The 15785-nt window shown below is 35.8% G+C and overlaps 1 non-coding gene across 1 annotated transcript; it reads right to left on the bottom strand.

Annotated features, from left to right (window-relative positions):
* Positions 1-11693: 11693 nt before the first annotated feature.
* Trnav-cac (transfer RNA valine (anticodon CAC)) lies at positions 11694-11765 on the bottom strand. The gene has a single exon. It is a non-coding gene; the product is annotated as a tRNA-Val (tRNA).
* Between the last annotated feature and the right edge of the window lie 4020 nt (positions 11766-15785).

The following is a 15785-nucleotide window of genomic DNA, read 5'->3' as shown; positions in this document are numbered from 1 at the left end:
CTCATCAAGTTGTTAAGATTGTATCACTTCATTTATGTAACATACTGAGAACTATTATATAAAATGCTGAGAAGATTATATCTGTTAATTTATATAAAATATTTACTATTGAGACATAGTAAGTCCTCAATAAATGTTACCAATTATTCACATTGTTATTAAAATTAGAGTTAATACTATTATTGAATTCTTGATGGAATCTAAAATTGTTGGCACTCATCTTGCTGGATGGCTTCTCCCTTTCCTCTTTTCTTCCACTAGCAATGAGCATAGTAACTCTTTCTAGAAGTTCGGGCAGCAGGTCAAACATTTCCAATGCAACATCATGATGGAGTGGTTGGGGAAAAAAACACATGCTTAGGCGTCAGCAAGTCTGGGTTTTAGTCTGGGTTCTGCCATTAGTGAGCTATGAAACTCTGGGCAAATCACTTAACCTCTCTGGACTGCATCTGTCAAACAGGGGAAAATATATTCCTTAACCTACCTCACAGAACAGTTGAAAGATCAAATGAGATCATAGACGTTAGGATGTTAAAAAGTTCAAAGCACATTACAAATGCTACATGATGGTATTATCATTATCCTCAGATTTAGACTCTACATCTCCTTCTGGTTTACCCTTGACAATCATTCACTTAATGAATTTTATTGAGTCTTGATATAAAACATCTCCCAAATTCATTCACTCATGTCCTAGTTCATGGCTCCATCAACACTTACTAGGTGCCTATAACAGGCTCCTAACTATTTCTCTCTAATCTGGTCTACCTCTCTCTAAAGTAGCCATTCAAACGATGTCTCCAGAGTGAATTTTTAAGGGACAATCTGATCATGTTACTTTCACCCCCCCCCCATAATCACACTCCCAGATTACAAACTTCTAGTGACTCCTTATTGCCTATAGGATATGCAACACTTATTGCAACCCCTGTTAATCAGTCCATCCTTTTCACTCACTCCATCTCCACAAACTTTAGACTCCAGGAAAATAATACTTTTTTTCTCCAAATGTAATTTGCTACTGCATACACCATTCTCTGTCTGCTGTGCCCTTCCCATCTTCTATGCTTAGCTAAATTCCAGTCATCCTTCAAGAACCAGTTCAAATGTCATTTTTTCAATGAACCCTCCCCAGAGTTCATCCCAACTCACTTAACCCCAGATGGGTGATTTCATTCTTTTTTTTCTTAAGAGCATTTTTCTTGATCCTCAATTTAACACCTTTCACACTATTTTATAATTAGTTGTTTTGGAGTGTTTATCCCCAATTAGATCACAAGTTCATTGAGAGCAGGAACTTTGCTTTATTCAAATCTATCTCCCTAGTTCCTGGCACAGAGTGCTTGCATAATAAGAATTGATTAAATGAATAAGTGGTAAAGCAATGTTTCTTAGACTAGCTGTGGTTATACACATTTTTAAAAAACATCTCCAAGCTGTTGTAGACTGGTAGTTTATAAAATACAACAGAAATATTGTAGCAATGTCAAATCACTTTAAAAGTTACTAAAGTTTACTCTGGATGCTGTCTTTATCTCACTGCAAACATTTTGAGTAGCATTTAGCTAAACTCTTTGCAAAGATGTCTTCTTATTCCTGTCCCCTAAAATTTTATATTTAAGTTGGAAATGCTAATAAGGCTACTCATAAAAATAATAAACAAGTGCATCATGTATTCAGAACACAACTAGGCAAGAAATCAATAAAATAAAAATTTTCTAAGTAGTACATATTCAGGTGAAGTAAATTAAGGGGGCAGTGGAGGACTAGGTGCAGAACTATATTTAGATAATAAAAGTTTGTATAGCATGTCAAAATCAATCTAGTAAATCTTTAGGAAAATCGAGATTTCTAGAAATTATACAAATCAAGATGGCTGATGTGGGGTGGAAGAAAGAAGGGAAAAGTTAAGAGGAAGAGGCTATGTCCAGTAAATCCTGTTTTAATATAATTTCATTTATTTGAATGTTTAATTCATAGCTTCCATTGAGTTCCAATAGATTGCAGCAACTCCTCCTGCCCTATGCATTCATGCAGTCACTATGTTGGGAACTTTACCAAGAAATTGGGCTTTCTGAGTAATTATTCTAGGAATGGCTATACTCCCTGATAAGAGTGGAAATTAAATTAATGATGTTAGTCAAAATTTTTATGATGTTGTCACTAATAAAATCTTGGAATTAGTGAGCAAAAGCAATGTATATTTTAATGACTTAGAAGTAACACTCTCAAATGAATACATGGCATCAACTCAGTAGTGGGATTTAACTAAAATGAATAAACTGTGAAAATGACATCAGAAACCTTTTTAAGATCGTCCTTGCCATCTTCTGTTGTTCATATTTTTAACCATTTAGGATTTTGGTTTCTAAAATGCTGAGAAGAATCCAGACACAATCCATCAAAAGAACCAGTGAAGAGCCATATTTTTGCAATAAATAAATAAGCCATATTTATCTATACATATGTGGAATGGTCAGTCTTAATATAGATCTCCCAAGATACACTGCAACTCATTCCCCTTGAAAGCATCTAACACCTCAGGAGCTGATGATGCTACAACACACAAGAGACTATGTCAACACAACTCAGAGTTTAGTGGGGTTTTTGGAGCAGAGGGATTTGACATGTTTTTTTTTTTTTTCATTTTTTACTATTCAGGTGAATAAAACCAATTCAATACAAAAACTTCAGTGATTTCCTGCCATGTGTGAGAAATGAGCTGCATACTAGAGTTACAGAAATAGGTAAAATGTAAATTCAGCTTTGGGAGGACTCAGAATATAATCCGATTATACTGCCTTATTTCTGTCTTCGTTTATTGAATTCTTATTTCCACCCTTCAGAAAAAAGACAATCAATGTGGCCAATTGTCATAAGTGCTACTTTCCAAATGAGGTCTCATTTTAAAATAATAGAAGCTCATAAATTTATAGCACTAAACCTCTATAACATAGATACCATAATCATCAATCATCTCAGTTTTACAACTGAGGAAACTAAGATGTTGTTATGGGTTAGATATGTGTTGTCTCCTGAAAGCTCATGTATGAGAATGTTCAGAAGTGAAATAACCAGGTTATATGACCCTTAACCTAATCAGTGTGCTGATCTACTTGAATGGATCAACTGGGTGGTATAACTGTAAACAGGTAGGGTTTGGCTAGAGGGTTTGCTTTTGAGATTTCTACCTTGCTCTTGGTGAGTGGAGCACCCTCTTCCTCTCTGCTTTCTAGTTGTCACATCCTGAGCTGCTTTGCTCCACCACAATGTTCTGCTTCACCTCAGATACAGAGCTATGGAGTTGGCTAATCATGAACTGAACCTCTGAAACCATGAGCCCAAATAAACCTTTCCTCCACCATGTTGCTCTTGTTAAATCTTTTGGTTCCAGTGACAAAAAGTTGACTGAAACAGATACAAACACTTCAAGCAAACTACCAATGTCACACAGTGGATAGTGTTGAATCCAGAATTCAAACTCAGCCCCATGTTCTTAACAACCTGGTATGGATAAGAAATTCATGTCTGTCAGCACTACCCATTCCATAAAGTATATTTTGAACTTATGGGAGCTTTTTGAAAAGTTCAGGGGGAAAGAATGATATTTCAAGTGTCCCTTAATTTTAATGTTGAAAATAAAATGAATCTTCCTGAGAAATAGGCTCTTGCCTGGTAGGTTGGACTAGGAAAACCTTCTTTGAGAAACTAATGTGAAGAAAAGACATGAAGTGTGCCTAAAATATTTCTAAAAGGATCAAAAAGCTGTGGGTGTATGTGTGGGTATCTCTACATATGTATAGATAGGTTAGGAAGATTCTGGCTTACACAGTGCTAAAACACTGAATTATTCAATAAAAATATATGGTTGGTGTGGTGAGACTCATTCAAATTATATAAACAAAAAAAATGTGTTCTAAAAACGTGTTGTTTTCCAGATACCTGGCATTTTTTATGAGATCTTTAAGACTACAAGATAGTAAATATAATACTTTAATGCCCCTGATAAAGTCTGTGCCTGAAAATCCTTTTCTTGTAATACTCTTAGGAAAGTAGGATCATGGTGTCACTGATATATAAAGGCCATATCAGCTGGCTTCAGCCTCCATCTCCCTCTAATGCTATTCCAAGAATCTCTTTCCCCTTCAGATTAAATCTGTTTTCTGATTCAAAACCTGAGAGTATAAATAGAACAAAAAAGGAGCATCATAATTCTCACTAAATGTAGACAAGGGTCTCTTTGTAGTATCATGCTCTATAATAAGTAGAAGAATCCTTAGAAGTTGCATAGCAAGTAAACAGTGTTTCCGTTTATCTGCTCTTGGTTCTGGTTCAGATTCAGAGTCCCTTCATTCTGCATCAGGTCTTATTGAGGATGCCTTTATCTTGCTCTACTTCCTGAATTACTTATCTACAAAGGTCTTCTGCTTTCTGAGATTTAGAGTCTGTCCTAGGTACAGAGTCCAGAGAGTTTACCTACACAATTAGCCTGGTCATCCTTGTGGCTGCCCAACTCCTAAGACAAACCTTCACAACTACAGCCTGCTCTCAGCAAGCCCTAATACCTGACTTGTAAGTTTACAACTATATTCTATAAATCCCCCAAATCTTGATTCGTGGCTAAAACTTGATGGGGATATTACAGAATATCTGGGGAAAGATCTTGACTAGAAAAATGAGCAGGTCTGTGATAGCATTCATACTTGACAGAACTGGACCAAACAAAGTAAATAAAATTTGGATGGGTGAAAATATTATTTTTTGATTCTAGAATAACCTCCATTTCCTTTCTTCACCAGATCACCTTCCTTCTATTCAAAGAGCAGATTATAGTGCTAAAAAATGCGAGACATTGGTGCTCATTTCTGAGCTACAGAGCATTAATAACACTAAATACCATGAGATAGTGACCATTTCTCATCATAGGCTTTTCACCAACAAATATTTATTTCCTTCAGTCAATTCAATGTAGTTCCAGTCATATTAATTTCTGGACAGATGGTATGGCAGAAGAGCCAAATAAATGGAGTTGATTCATTGAATAAACATGTGTATTAAACTCATATTTTGTGCCAGATCCTGTGTGAGGTGATGAAAATAAGCCCCTGCATAGAACAGTGAGGACCTATCCCTTCCATAGCTTACAATTTAACAAGAGTGAAGAAATTAAATAGTCATACAAGTATATGAATATAAATTGTGATGAAGGCCATGAAAGCGAAATTTAGGGTACTGTGAATGTTTGCAATAAAGAAACTTGATTTCAACTGAGATGTTATAGAAGTCCATTTTTTTTTTTTGGTACCAGGGTTTGAACCCAGGAGCACTTACCCACTAAACCACATTCCCCAGCCCTTTTAAAACATTTTCTCTTAAGATAGCATCTCACTAAGTTGCTTAGGGCCTCACTAAGTTGCTGAGGCAGGCTTTCAACTCACAATCCTCCTGCCTCACCCTCCAAAGCTGCTAAGATTACAGGCTAGCAAAGTCTATTCTTAATAAATCCTTTTAAGCTGAAATATCAAGGATGAACATGAGCAAAGAAGAATAGGAATAATATTCCCAGAAGAGAGAAAACAATGTGCAAAAACCCCTGAGAAGAGGACAAGCTTACAATATTTCATAAAGACAGCATGGCTCAAATATGGTGAGCCCAAGAGGACAACATGCAAGATTAGTTTACTGTCTGATCATTTAGAGTCTTGTATGTCATGGTATATATGTTAGATTTCATTCCAAGAGTAATTGAAGCCTCAGAGTTTTAAGCACAGAAAGGATGAGGTCATAATGTGATTCTGGCTGCTTTGTCAAAAATAGACTATAGAAAGGCAAAACATGAAAATAGGGAGACCTATTAGACAACTTGTGTATTAGTCCAGATGAGAAATGATGGTGGCTCTGACTAGATAACATTTGTAAATAGGTTTGAAATATATGTAGAAAGAAGAGCCAATAGCACTTGGTGATTGATTAGATGTGCAGGGTAACAAAAAATGAGAATGAGTTAGGCATTCATTTTATGTTGTAGATATGAACTAGCTAAATATCCATAACAGGAAAGGACAATTAGCAACTTGGTGACTTGGGGAATCTGATTACATCTGAACAGCAAAATAGTGCATATTCTTTAAGGGGAGTGTTCAAAACATGTTTCAGGTGGAGTCCACCCCTACTCATTTTATGGATGAAGGAATTACGACTCACAATGGATTGTGCTACTTTGCAAATTAATCTTGTACTGTATAAGAGTGGTTTATCTCCCAAATTAGAACATAAACTTCCAAATGGCAGCACTTGTTTTGTACACACATCTTCCTAACATCACCTGATACAGGAACTGAGAACATAGCAGACTCATCAAACGCTTCCCAAATTAAAATAAATTAAATTTCTTCTTCTTTCTCAGCAAACAGAACAAAACAGATATTCTGATTACTGATAATGGCAGCAAAGTGGCAGAATTCATCCTGGTGGGTTTCCCCAATCATCCAAAATTCCAGATTACCTTTTATTGTACTATGATGGTGGAGTGATCACAGTGATGGGTAACAATTTCATTATCATTGTGGTTAGAGTTGGTGGACAGCTTTATACGCCCCCATGTATTTTTACCTCAATGATCTGTCCTTTCCGAATATCTGCTACTCCAGGAATTCAGTCTTGTTGTTGTTGTTATTATTCAATGGATTAACAGATTATTCCACAATTTCCAATAGTAGCTGTTACACCCAGAAGACCATTGCGCTTTTTCTGGGGGTGACAATGTCCCCTCCTTGCAGTTATGGCTTATGACAGATTTTTGTTGTAATCTCCAATCCCTTGTGCTATATACCATCATTATGAATAACCAGGTCTGCATACAGTGGCAATGGTGACCTGGTCCAGTATCTTCCTTTGGCAATAATACTAATCATTGCAATTCCTGCTCTTTGTTGTGGACATAACATTGTCAATCATTTTACCTGTGAGATACAGGTCTTATTGAAGCACTTCTGTTTACACACCCCAGTCAGGCTTATTTCTTGTCTGGTCATAGGCATAATTATACTGCCCCTGTCCTTCAACTTCATCCTCATGTCTTATACTAGCTTATGGTTGCCCTGCTGAGAATCCACTCTGTGGGAGCCAGGAACAAGGTTTTCTCCACCTGTGGATCCCTTCTGACTGTGGTCACCATATTTTATGGGGTAGTCATCCACATGTACTTGAAATCCCAGTCAAGGGAGTCCCTAGGATGAGGGTAAAATTATCTGTACATTTTATGGTGTTGTGACACCTATATTAATCTCTTATTTATACCTTGAGGAAAAAGAGTGTACAAAATGCTCTAAGAAAAATAGGAAGAAAAAGTTCTAAAAGGATGTGAATATCCCATGGACCTCATAACCAACAATTTGCTCTTTTTTGTTTGTTTTTCTTTTTCTTTTTTTTTTTTTGTATTAGAGCTCTATAGTTATTCATAGCAGTTGGGTTCATCCTGACAAACTCATACATGCATGCAATTGAATTTCAGTTCATGATCCACCCTTTCCATCCTCCCTCCCTTCTCTATTCTCCTTACTCTACTAGACTTCCTTTCACTCATCTATTAATTTACAATTTGCTCTTGACTTGCAAAAATTATAAGGTAGAAATACTAAACAATATTTTAGTAAGTTTATTTCATATGCATTTAGTTTCAAATGTATTTTTTCTGTTTCTAACAGGCAGGTAAAATAGAAAATCCTTTCACTGAGAAAAACATGTTAAATTTTTATGATGCCATCTTTTTAAGTAGTAAATAACATGGGAAAATTTTGAGGAAGGGTTTTTTAAAATATTTAATTTTTAGTTGTAGATGAACACAATACCTTTATTTTATTTATTTATTTTTATATGGTGCTGAGGATCATACCCAGGGCATTATAGAGATAATGAATGTCAACTTTTCATTACAGTGTCTAGCTCATGATTGATACTAAATACATGTGAGCCAAAAAGGAAAAAAAATCCTGTCAGTTGGTTCTTTAATATCCATACCTATTGTATAAATGGTCATTGACTATGCCTATACCAGTAAGGACTGAATCATTTAGAAATAATTTATGACATGACACACTGAAAAAAATATATTCTCATTGTTATCCTAATTTGAATTTATCTCATTAGAAATGAGGTTGATGGGTTGGAGGTGTAACATGAGAAAGGCCCTGCATTTGACCCCCAACTCCACAAAAAAAAGAGAGACAGAGACAGAGACAGAGAAATTAGATTAAATGTGTTTCCTTGTGTTCACGGGTCATTTGTATTTCAAAAGTGTTTGAAGTTAGGTCAAAATAACAATGAACCAGCTCAATTCTGGAAAAAGAAAATGCTAAACTCAGTGATATATGACTAATAAAAAGTCTCCGCACTTGTATCAACCTCAATTGACTCCACCACTGCTTCTAGGTACATCCTGACAAGCAGACCCCCAGTTTGATCATTTCTGTTTCACTCTGCCAAGCACTCCTGGGATTAATACTTTATTGATCAACCACAAACTCACTGGATACTGTTGTAAATGTGAATGGAAATGAGAAAACATAGGAACCCCAAGTGAAATCTCTTTTGAAAGGGAATCTATGGTGTCATACAAATTATATTTGACATTACCAATTCACAAATTGAACAAATTCTTGCATAAATTTAATTTCTGGTGTTTTCTAATCTTTCTGACTTAACCTAAACCACTTCTGAAACTAGAGGGGAGTTACTATGAACTAGCTAACAAGACACAGCAAGCAGATAAAGTCAATGTGGAGGTGGCAGTGGGGAGGAGGTTGACAAACGTGATTGGAAGGGGGAAAAAAAGGAGTAAAACTACAAGCCTAATACTTATTGAAGTTTGATCATTTTCATTAGAGACTAAGAGGAGGTTGAGAAGAACGAGCAATGAGATGTGCCTTGTGCTGACAAAGAGAAATTTATTGGGGAGAGGCAGGGACCTTTTTAGCTGTGAGAGAAAATTAGACAGGTAAACTAATGTCTTTCGTTTTGATTACCTCAGGGAGACGTTAGACAAGGTTTTTCTCTAGAGAGAAATATGTTACATCTGGAAGTGGAGAACAAGCTACAAGAAGGCTCCTGACATGAAGTCAAGACTCCGGATGAATACAAAGTATAAAGGATTATAAGAACAACTAATCAGTTAAAGATTTGTGTCTCAGGTGCATTTATGTTAAATGTTTACTGTGAAAGTGGCCTTCTTCAAATCTTCCTTTTATTGCCAAATGAACAAGTTCAAATTATATTAAATAGGCAGTACTTTGGAACTACCTTACACCTCAGGAAACTTGTTTAAATTTCTTATCTCTGCCAAACAGCACTTATGACTTGCAGTTGATAATGAGCAACTCTGCCTCTCTGCACACCATCTCTTCATAACATGTGCCCAAATCACAAGGCAACATTTTAGAAGGTTGAAATGACCCCTCAAAAATCGACATCACGGAGCAAAGAGCTTCATGCTGGGGACTGGCAGTTGCAGAGTGAAGAAAATGCACTCAAGAACCATAACCACCACTTTTTCTGGAAATTTTTTGAAGAAAGAAATTTAAAATTTGAAAAAGGCTGAGAATATATCATTGGATTTTTAGTGAATTTGTCCACAATGTCTGTACTTAAAAAAAATTAATATATTACCTCTGAAATATTTCTGAGTTTTAACATGTCATGAAATTAGAACTATGAAATCTACTATTTCAACACTTGGAAAGAAACATGCAGAAAATTTTTCATTTGCTCCTGAAATTATTTTGTTGTTGGTTCAGTTAAAATTATCCTCAAATAAAGTTTTCCACTAACATATTTGAGTCATAGTCCTGTATGTCCATATGTGCCTGCCCACATGTACACAAAGACACATATATACAGGCTTTATTAGCAGAAAGACCTGGCTCTGAGGCTAGATTTTTAGATTCAAAAATCTATTTTCCAGCTGTGCAATCTTGAGCAATTTACCTTAACCACTGAAACTTCATGCTTATCTGTGTGTAGGAGAATGTAATAATCTCTATTTTATAGTGTTGTTATGAGGATTGAAAAGGTAAACCATATAAAAAGCTTAGTCCAGTTCTTAGCAAATAATAAACACCTTACTACACTAGCCATAATTACCATTCTCATCATCATCATTAACATATAACTCTGGTATTTCAAATGAGTATATATTGAAAGACCTAGTTTATTCAGTGTATAGCAAACTTATCACACTTTTTTAAACAAAAGCCCATAGCTAGTATTGTGTAGAAGATACATAGGTGTATGTGGGTATCTGAGTGTAGGTGTTGGAGAATATTTTACACTTTGTCTTTTTTTATTCCTTATTTATTCAACCAATTATTAAGTATCTCCCATTTGTTAGGTAATTTACTAGTACTGGGGATCTACATGGAAAAAGACAAAGTTCCTGACCTTAGGGACTAAACATTTTTACAGAAAGAGAGATATTAACCAGATTATCTTATATGTAAATAAAATAATTTGAAAAGTGTAAGTATTCTTGAAGGAAACAAACAGGAACCTGGAACAAGGAGTAAAGGGTAGAGCCTATTTAAAATAGAATTGTAAGGTAAAAATCTCTCCAAAGAAGTGATGCTTATACTGATAATGAAACAGTCACATTAAATGCTTAGTGTTAAGTTCAAAGAGTGAGAAGATGAATGTACTAGAATGAAGGGGAAAATGCAAACGTGCTGAAGGAAGAATTAGGTATGCTTGAGGAACAGGAAGAAGACAAAGAAGTGTAGAGCCAAATGGACAAGGAGATTGATAGGTGGTGTGTTGTGATTTGGAAGTGAGGTGTCCCCCCAAAAGCTCACATGTGAGACAATGCAAGAAGGTTTAGAGGAGAAATGATTGGGTTATGAGATCCTTAACCCAATCAGTGAATTAATCATCTGATGAGATTCATTGAGTGGTAATTGCAGGCAGGTAGAATGTGGCTGGGGAAGGTGGGGCATTAGAGGCAAGGCTTTGAGGTATATATATTTGTATCTGGAGAGTGGAATCTTTCTCTCTGCTTTCTCATCAAGTGAACTGCTTCCCTCCTCCACACTCTTCTGCCATAATGGTTTGCCTCACCTGAGCCCCAAGGAATAGAGCTGGCTGTCTGTGAACTGAGATCTCTGAAACTGTGAGTCTCCAAATAAACTTTTCCTCCTCTACAATTGTTCTGGTTGGGTCCTTAAGTCACAGCACAGAAAAAGTTGACTAAAACAGAAATTGATACTGAGAAGTGGGGTTATTACTGTCACTAACCTGACCATGTGGTTCAGGTTAGTGGTTCAGAAATTTTGTAGCTTTTTGAAATTGGTGGGAGGAATTTCAAGATGCTTAAAAAGGCAAGCTGGAAATGCTTTAGATTTTTGTAAGTGAAGCTTAATGGCCAATTCTGATGGGAACTCAGAAGACCAGAATGCCAACAGGACTGAGCACAATGAAGACAGGGCTCAAAGGGAAAAGGAGGACACTGTTGGAATTAGGAGTAGAGGCCATTCATGTTATGTTCTGGCTGAGAAGTTGTCTGAATTTTTCCCATGTCCTGAGACTTTCTGTGAGGCAAATCTTAAAAGTGATGGACTTCTGAATCTGGTGAAAGAAATGTCTAGGCAGCATAGCATTCAGACAGTGGCATGGCTATTGCTGGTGGCTTTTAGACAAATTTATTGTGGTGGTGATACTGGGGTTTGAACCCAGGGCCTTGTGCATGTGAGGCAAGCACTTTACCAACTGAGCTATATCCCAAGCCCTAGACAAATTTATTGTGATAATCATGAGCAGAAAGCAGAGCAGAAAGATTTGAAAAACTTGGATTTGAAAGGAGAAAGTAAAACTAGGGCCAAGGAAGTTAGTTGTTAAGACATTACTACCTTTAAAGAAATGCTAAAGACTTTGCCCAGAGACAATAAGAAAGTATGGCTTGAGGGCATCTAAGGAATTGGCAAGATCACATCCACCTATAGTCAAGGGGATAAAGGTGAAAATTCTCTTAAGAAGAGACCAGTGAGGCACACTTCTTGCACTAGGGGCTCTAGAAAGTTTTTTCAATGTGTTCAGTCACCCAGGCAATCAGAAGCTGCTGCAGCCAGGGTTGCTAGAGGCTTTTAATAGTGCTAGAGATGGTGTCAGACCTTGGAGTTAACCATATGGTGCCAGATTCTGCAGGAATGCAGGATGCTGGAGTTAGGGGGTCATGGAGGCTTCACCAAGATTTCAAAGGAAAGCTTGGGAGACCATGCAAAGTGCAGTAGGCTCTGAGTCCCTGCAGGCACCCCTTGAGAGGGCAAAGCATGGAGATGGGAAGAGGAAACTATGAACAGTTTAGTACTGTAAACATTATTCAAAATCATTCAACTTCTTTTAAAGTAACTATGGGGCAAATAGGCTTAGAATACATGACAGACTCTTTTTAGTCAAATGTTGGCTATTTGAACTGCTTCTACCAATATTAACCAAACTAGGCCAACATTTTTCTAACAGCTACACATAGGCATAATGATCCATATTATTATCTATGAAGTACTTTGGAATGTATTGCATATGTGATGTAGGAAAATGTTGTAAACATGGGAATCCTAAGATACTTTCTTCCTCCTTTAAAGCATCCTACACTCCTGGAGGTTGTATAGATTGGTGTATGATCCACTCCCTTAGTCATTCACTCAACAACAACAGCTAAACACAAACATGCAAAGACACATGCATGAGACAAAACAGAGACACTGACACAAAAAGAACCTACAAAGTATGCAAGTCATTGTTCTAGGCCTTGAGGATACATTCATGAATCAATATGTCTCCATACTAATGAAGCTTACATTACTGTGGGAGGGGCATAAACCATAAAAAATAAGCCTATAGTATTTCTAAAATAGTAAAAGCAACAGTAAGAAGTAAAGAGAAACAGAATAGGTGCTCTAATTTGAAATATGGCTGTCTGGAAAGACCCAACTGAGATTTTCAAATTTGAATAAGGAGAGGGAGAACAATGAGATTGTAGGAAAATAATATTCCAGGCAAAGACATGTAAGACAAAAGAATGATAAATGTATTGGAATAACACCAGAGAAGCCAGTGTGACTAGAGAAAATTGAACAAAAAGAAGAAGAAAGTAGTAGATCAGCTCAAAGAGGAGCAAAAGTGCCATATTTGGGGGGGGGGGGGGTAGAACCTCCTAGAACACATAAGAGGTTTAATTTCTTGATTTAAAAAAAAAAAAGAAGAACTAAGGTCAGGTGTGGTGGTACATGTCTGTAATCCCAGCAGCTCAAGAGACTGAGGCAAGAGGATCACAAGTTCAAAACCAGCCTCAGCAACTTGGCAAAGCCCTGTCTCAAAATAAAAATGGCTGGAGATGTGGCTCATTGGTTAAGCACTGATAGGTTCAATCCCTTGAACCAGAAGGAAAGGAAGAAAGGAAGAAAGAAAGGAAGAAGGAAGGAAGCAAGGAAGGAAGGAAGGAAGGAAGGAAGGGAGGAAAGAAGGAAGGAAGGAGGGAAAGAAAGAAAAATTGAAAACATCTTAGTGGCTGCTCACAATAGTGAGACAGCTTGGAGATTGAATTCCACCAATTTGGAGGACTTTGGTAAATATTGTAGGTTTTCTATTGAAACTTCAAAAGTGCCATGATTTAGGAATAAAAACTAGGTTTGAGGATTAAAGACTCACCCCAAGATTAACAGTAAAACTGATTTGGAACCATGGCAACAAAGTATAATATTTAGGCTCCAAAAACTCAAGATAATCAGCCTATAATTTAAAATTCAGCTAGAATAAAAAGCAAAATACTGTTAGGAGGAAGATATGAAAATCAATAATTTCTACAAAATACCATCAATACTGTTATTATATAATCAAATATTAAAAGACATGAATAGAAAGAAAAATATAACACAAAGTAATAAGAAAAAAGTGAATAAAAATAGAAGCCATAATGATCCATGCTGAATTAACAGATAATAGTTTAAAAGTTATTATAAATATGCTCAAGGACTTAAAACAGGTGGCCAAATACGTGGACAAGTGAATATTCAATATAGAAGTTGAAATTCTAAAAAAAAAAAAACAAATGTAAGTCTAAAGACTAAAAAAGTATATTTGAAATGACATTTCACTGGCTTGGAGATGATAGAAAAAGATTATTAACAAACATGGAGACAACATGTTACAAATTGGAAAAAATAAAAGATTTTTACAACACTGTCAATAATATTGCCTGAATTCATATTGTTAAAACACTAGTATTCCATTAAAAAGTCTTAATAAACTTTAGCTATTGAAATTTAGCAGAATATGTATTCTGGCCACAAAGAAAATAGATTTGAAACAAATAAAAACCAACTATCTTTAAAAAATCACAGCCACATCAATGTTTATAGCAATACAATTCCACAATAGCTAAATTATGGAATCAATCCAAATGCCTGTCAATAGACAAATGGATTAAGAAATCATATATATATATATATATATATATATATATATATATATAATGGAGTTCTACTCAGGCATTAAACAGAATGAAATTATGGTATTTTCGGGTAAATGGATAGAAATGGAGAATATTATGCTAGGTGAATAAGCCAAAGTCAAAAACTCAAAGGTCAAATGTTTTCTCTCATATGCAGAAGCTAGAGGAAAATAAAGGAAAGAGGAGGGAAAGCTAATATTACCTAAAGAATCAATCAAATGCAAATTAATAGACAAGGGAAAGGAAGTCTTGTAGAGGAAGAAGAATGTAAGAGGGGAGGGAAGACAGGAGGTAAAGGGGGGAGGGAAAAGAGGGGATCATGAACTGAAATCGATTTCCATGCATGTATGAGTTTGTTGGGTTGAACCCAACCACTATGTATAACTATAAAACTCCAATAATAATAATAATTCCACACCCTTTGAAATTTTATGTAACATAATATCAAGTAAAATGGATGAAGGAAGAACTCAAAGGAAAAATTAGAGACTACATCAAATTGAATAGAAATAAAATATGATGTAAAAATTCATAGTAAACAGCTAAAGCTGTGCCTTAGGAGATATTTATAGCTTTAAATACTTATATTTTTAAAAAGATTTAAAGTCAATCATCTATACTTCATCTGTAAAAAGCTAGGAAACAATGAGCAGATTTAATACAGAGTAAGAACAGAATCAATAATAGAAATAAGAGCAGTAACAAATAAACTAGAAAATAGGCTAATAAAAATTAAAGTTTGTTCTTTGAACACACTAATAAAAAGAGTAAGCCCTTACCATATCTGATCAGGAAAAAATAGAGATGATTACCACTTCTGGTAGTAGTTTAGTAAACTCTTACTAGATCAACACTCCTGCAAAACAACAACCACAATTTCCAGGCATAATACAAAAAAATGCTGCTATGTGGAAACAATGGGGAAGAAACAGAAGGGCAGAAACTGGCAAGGAGTCCACACTTGGAAGAAAGGAGTTACACAGAATGCATTCCCATTTTTGTGGGTTTTAACTTAAGGCCATGTGCAGGCAGTGCCATGTGCAGAATGGTTTATATTTCTCTTCTGGGGATGAAAAGCTTGAATTTACAGAAATCACAGTGCTGGAGAAAGAGAGGATATTCCAGAAGGAAAATATTAAGGAAATAAATCCCCAAGTTCTGCTTGACCACATATCTGGCAGACTACTGAACCATACAGAAAGTTCAAAGAAGGTCACTTAAATGCAAAAGATATGAAAGAAGATTGGCACTGCCATCCAAAAAGCAGAGCTTACAATTTCAGTTTAATTAAGAC

Source organism: Urocitellus parryii, chromosome X (assembly GCF_045843805.1).
Source record: "Urocitellus parryii isolate mUroPar1 chromosome X, mUroPar1.hap1, whole genome shotgun sequence".
In the NCBI taxonomy this organism is placed as follows: domain Eukaryota; kingdom Metazoa; phylum Chordata; class Mammalia; order Rodentia; family Sciuridae; genus Urocitellus; species Urocitellus parryii.
The sequence above is the reverse complement of the archived record's forward strand: the minus strand, read 5'-3'. Positions and strand labels throughout refer to the sequence as shown.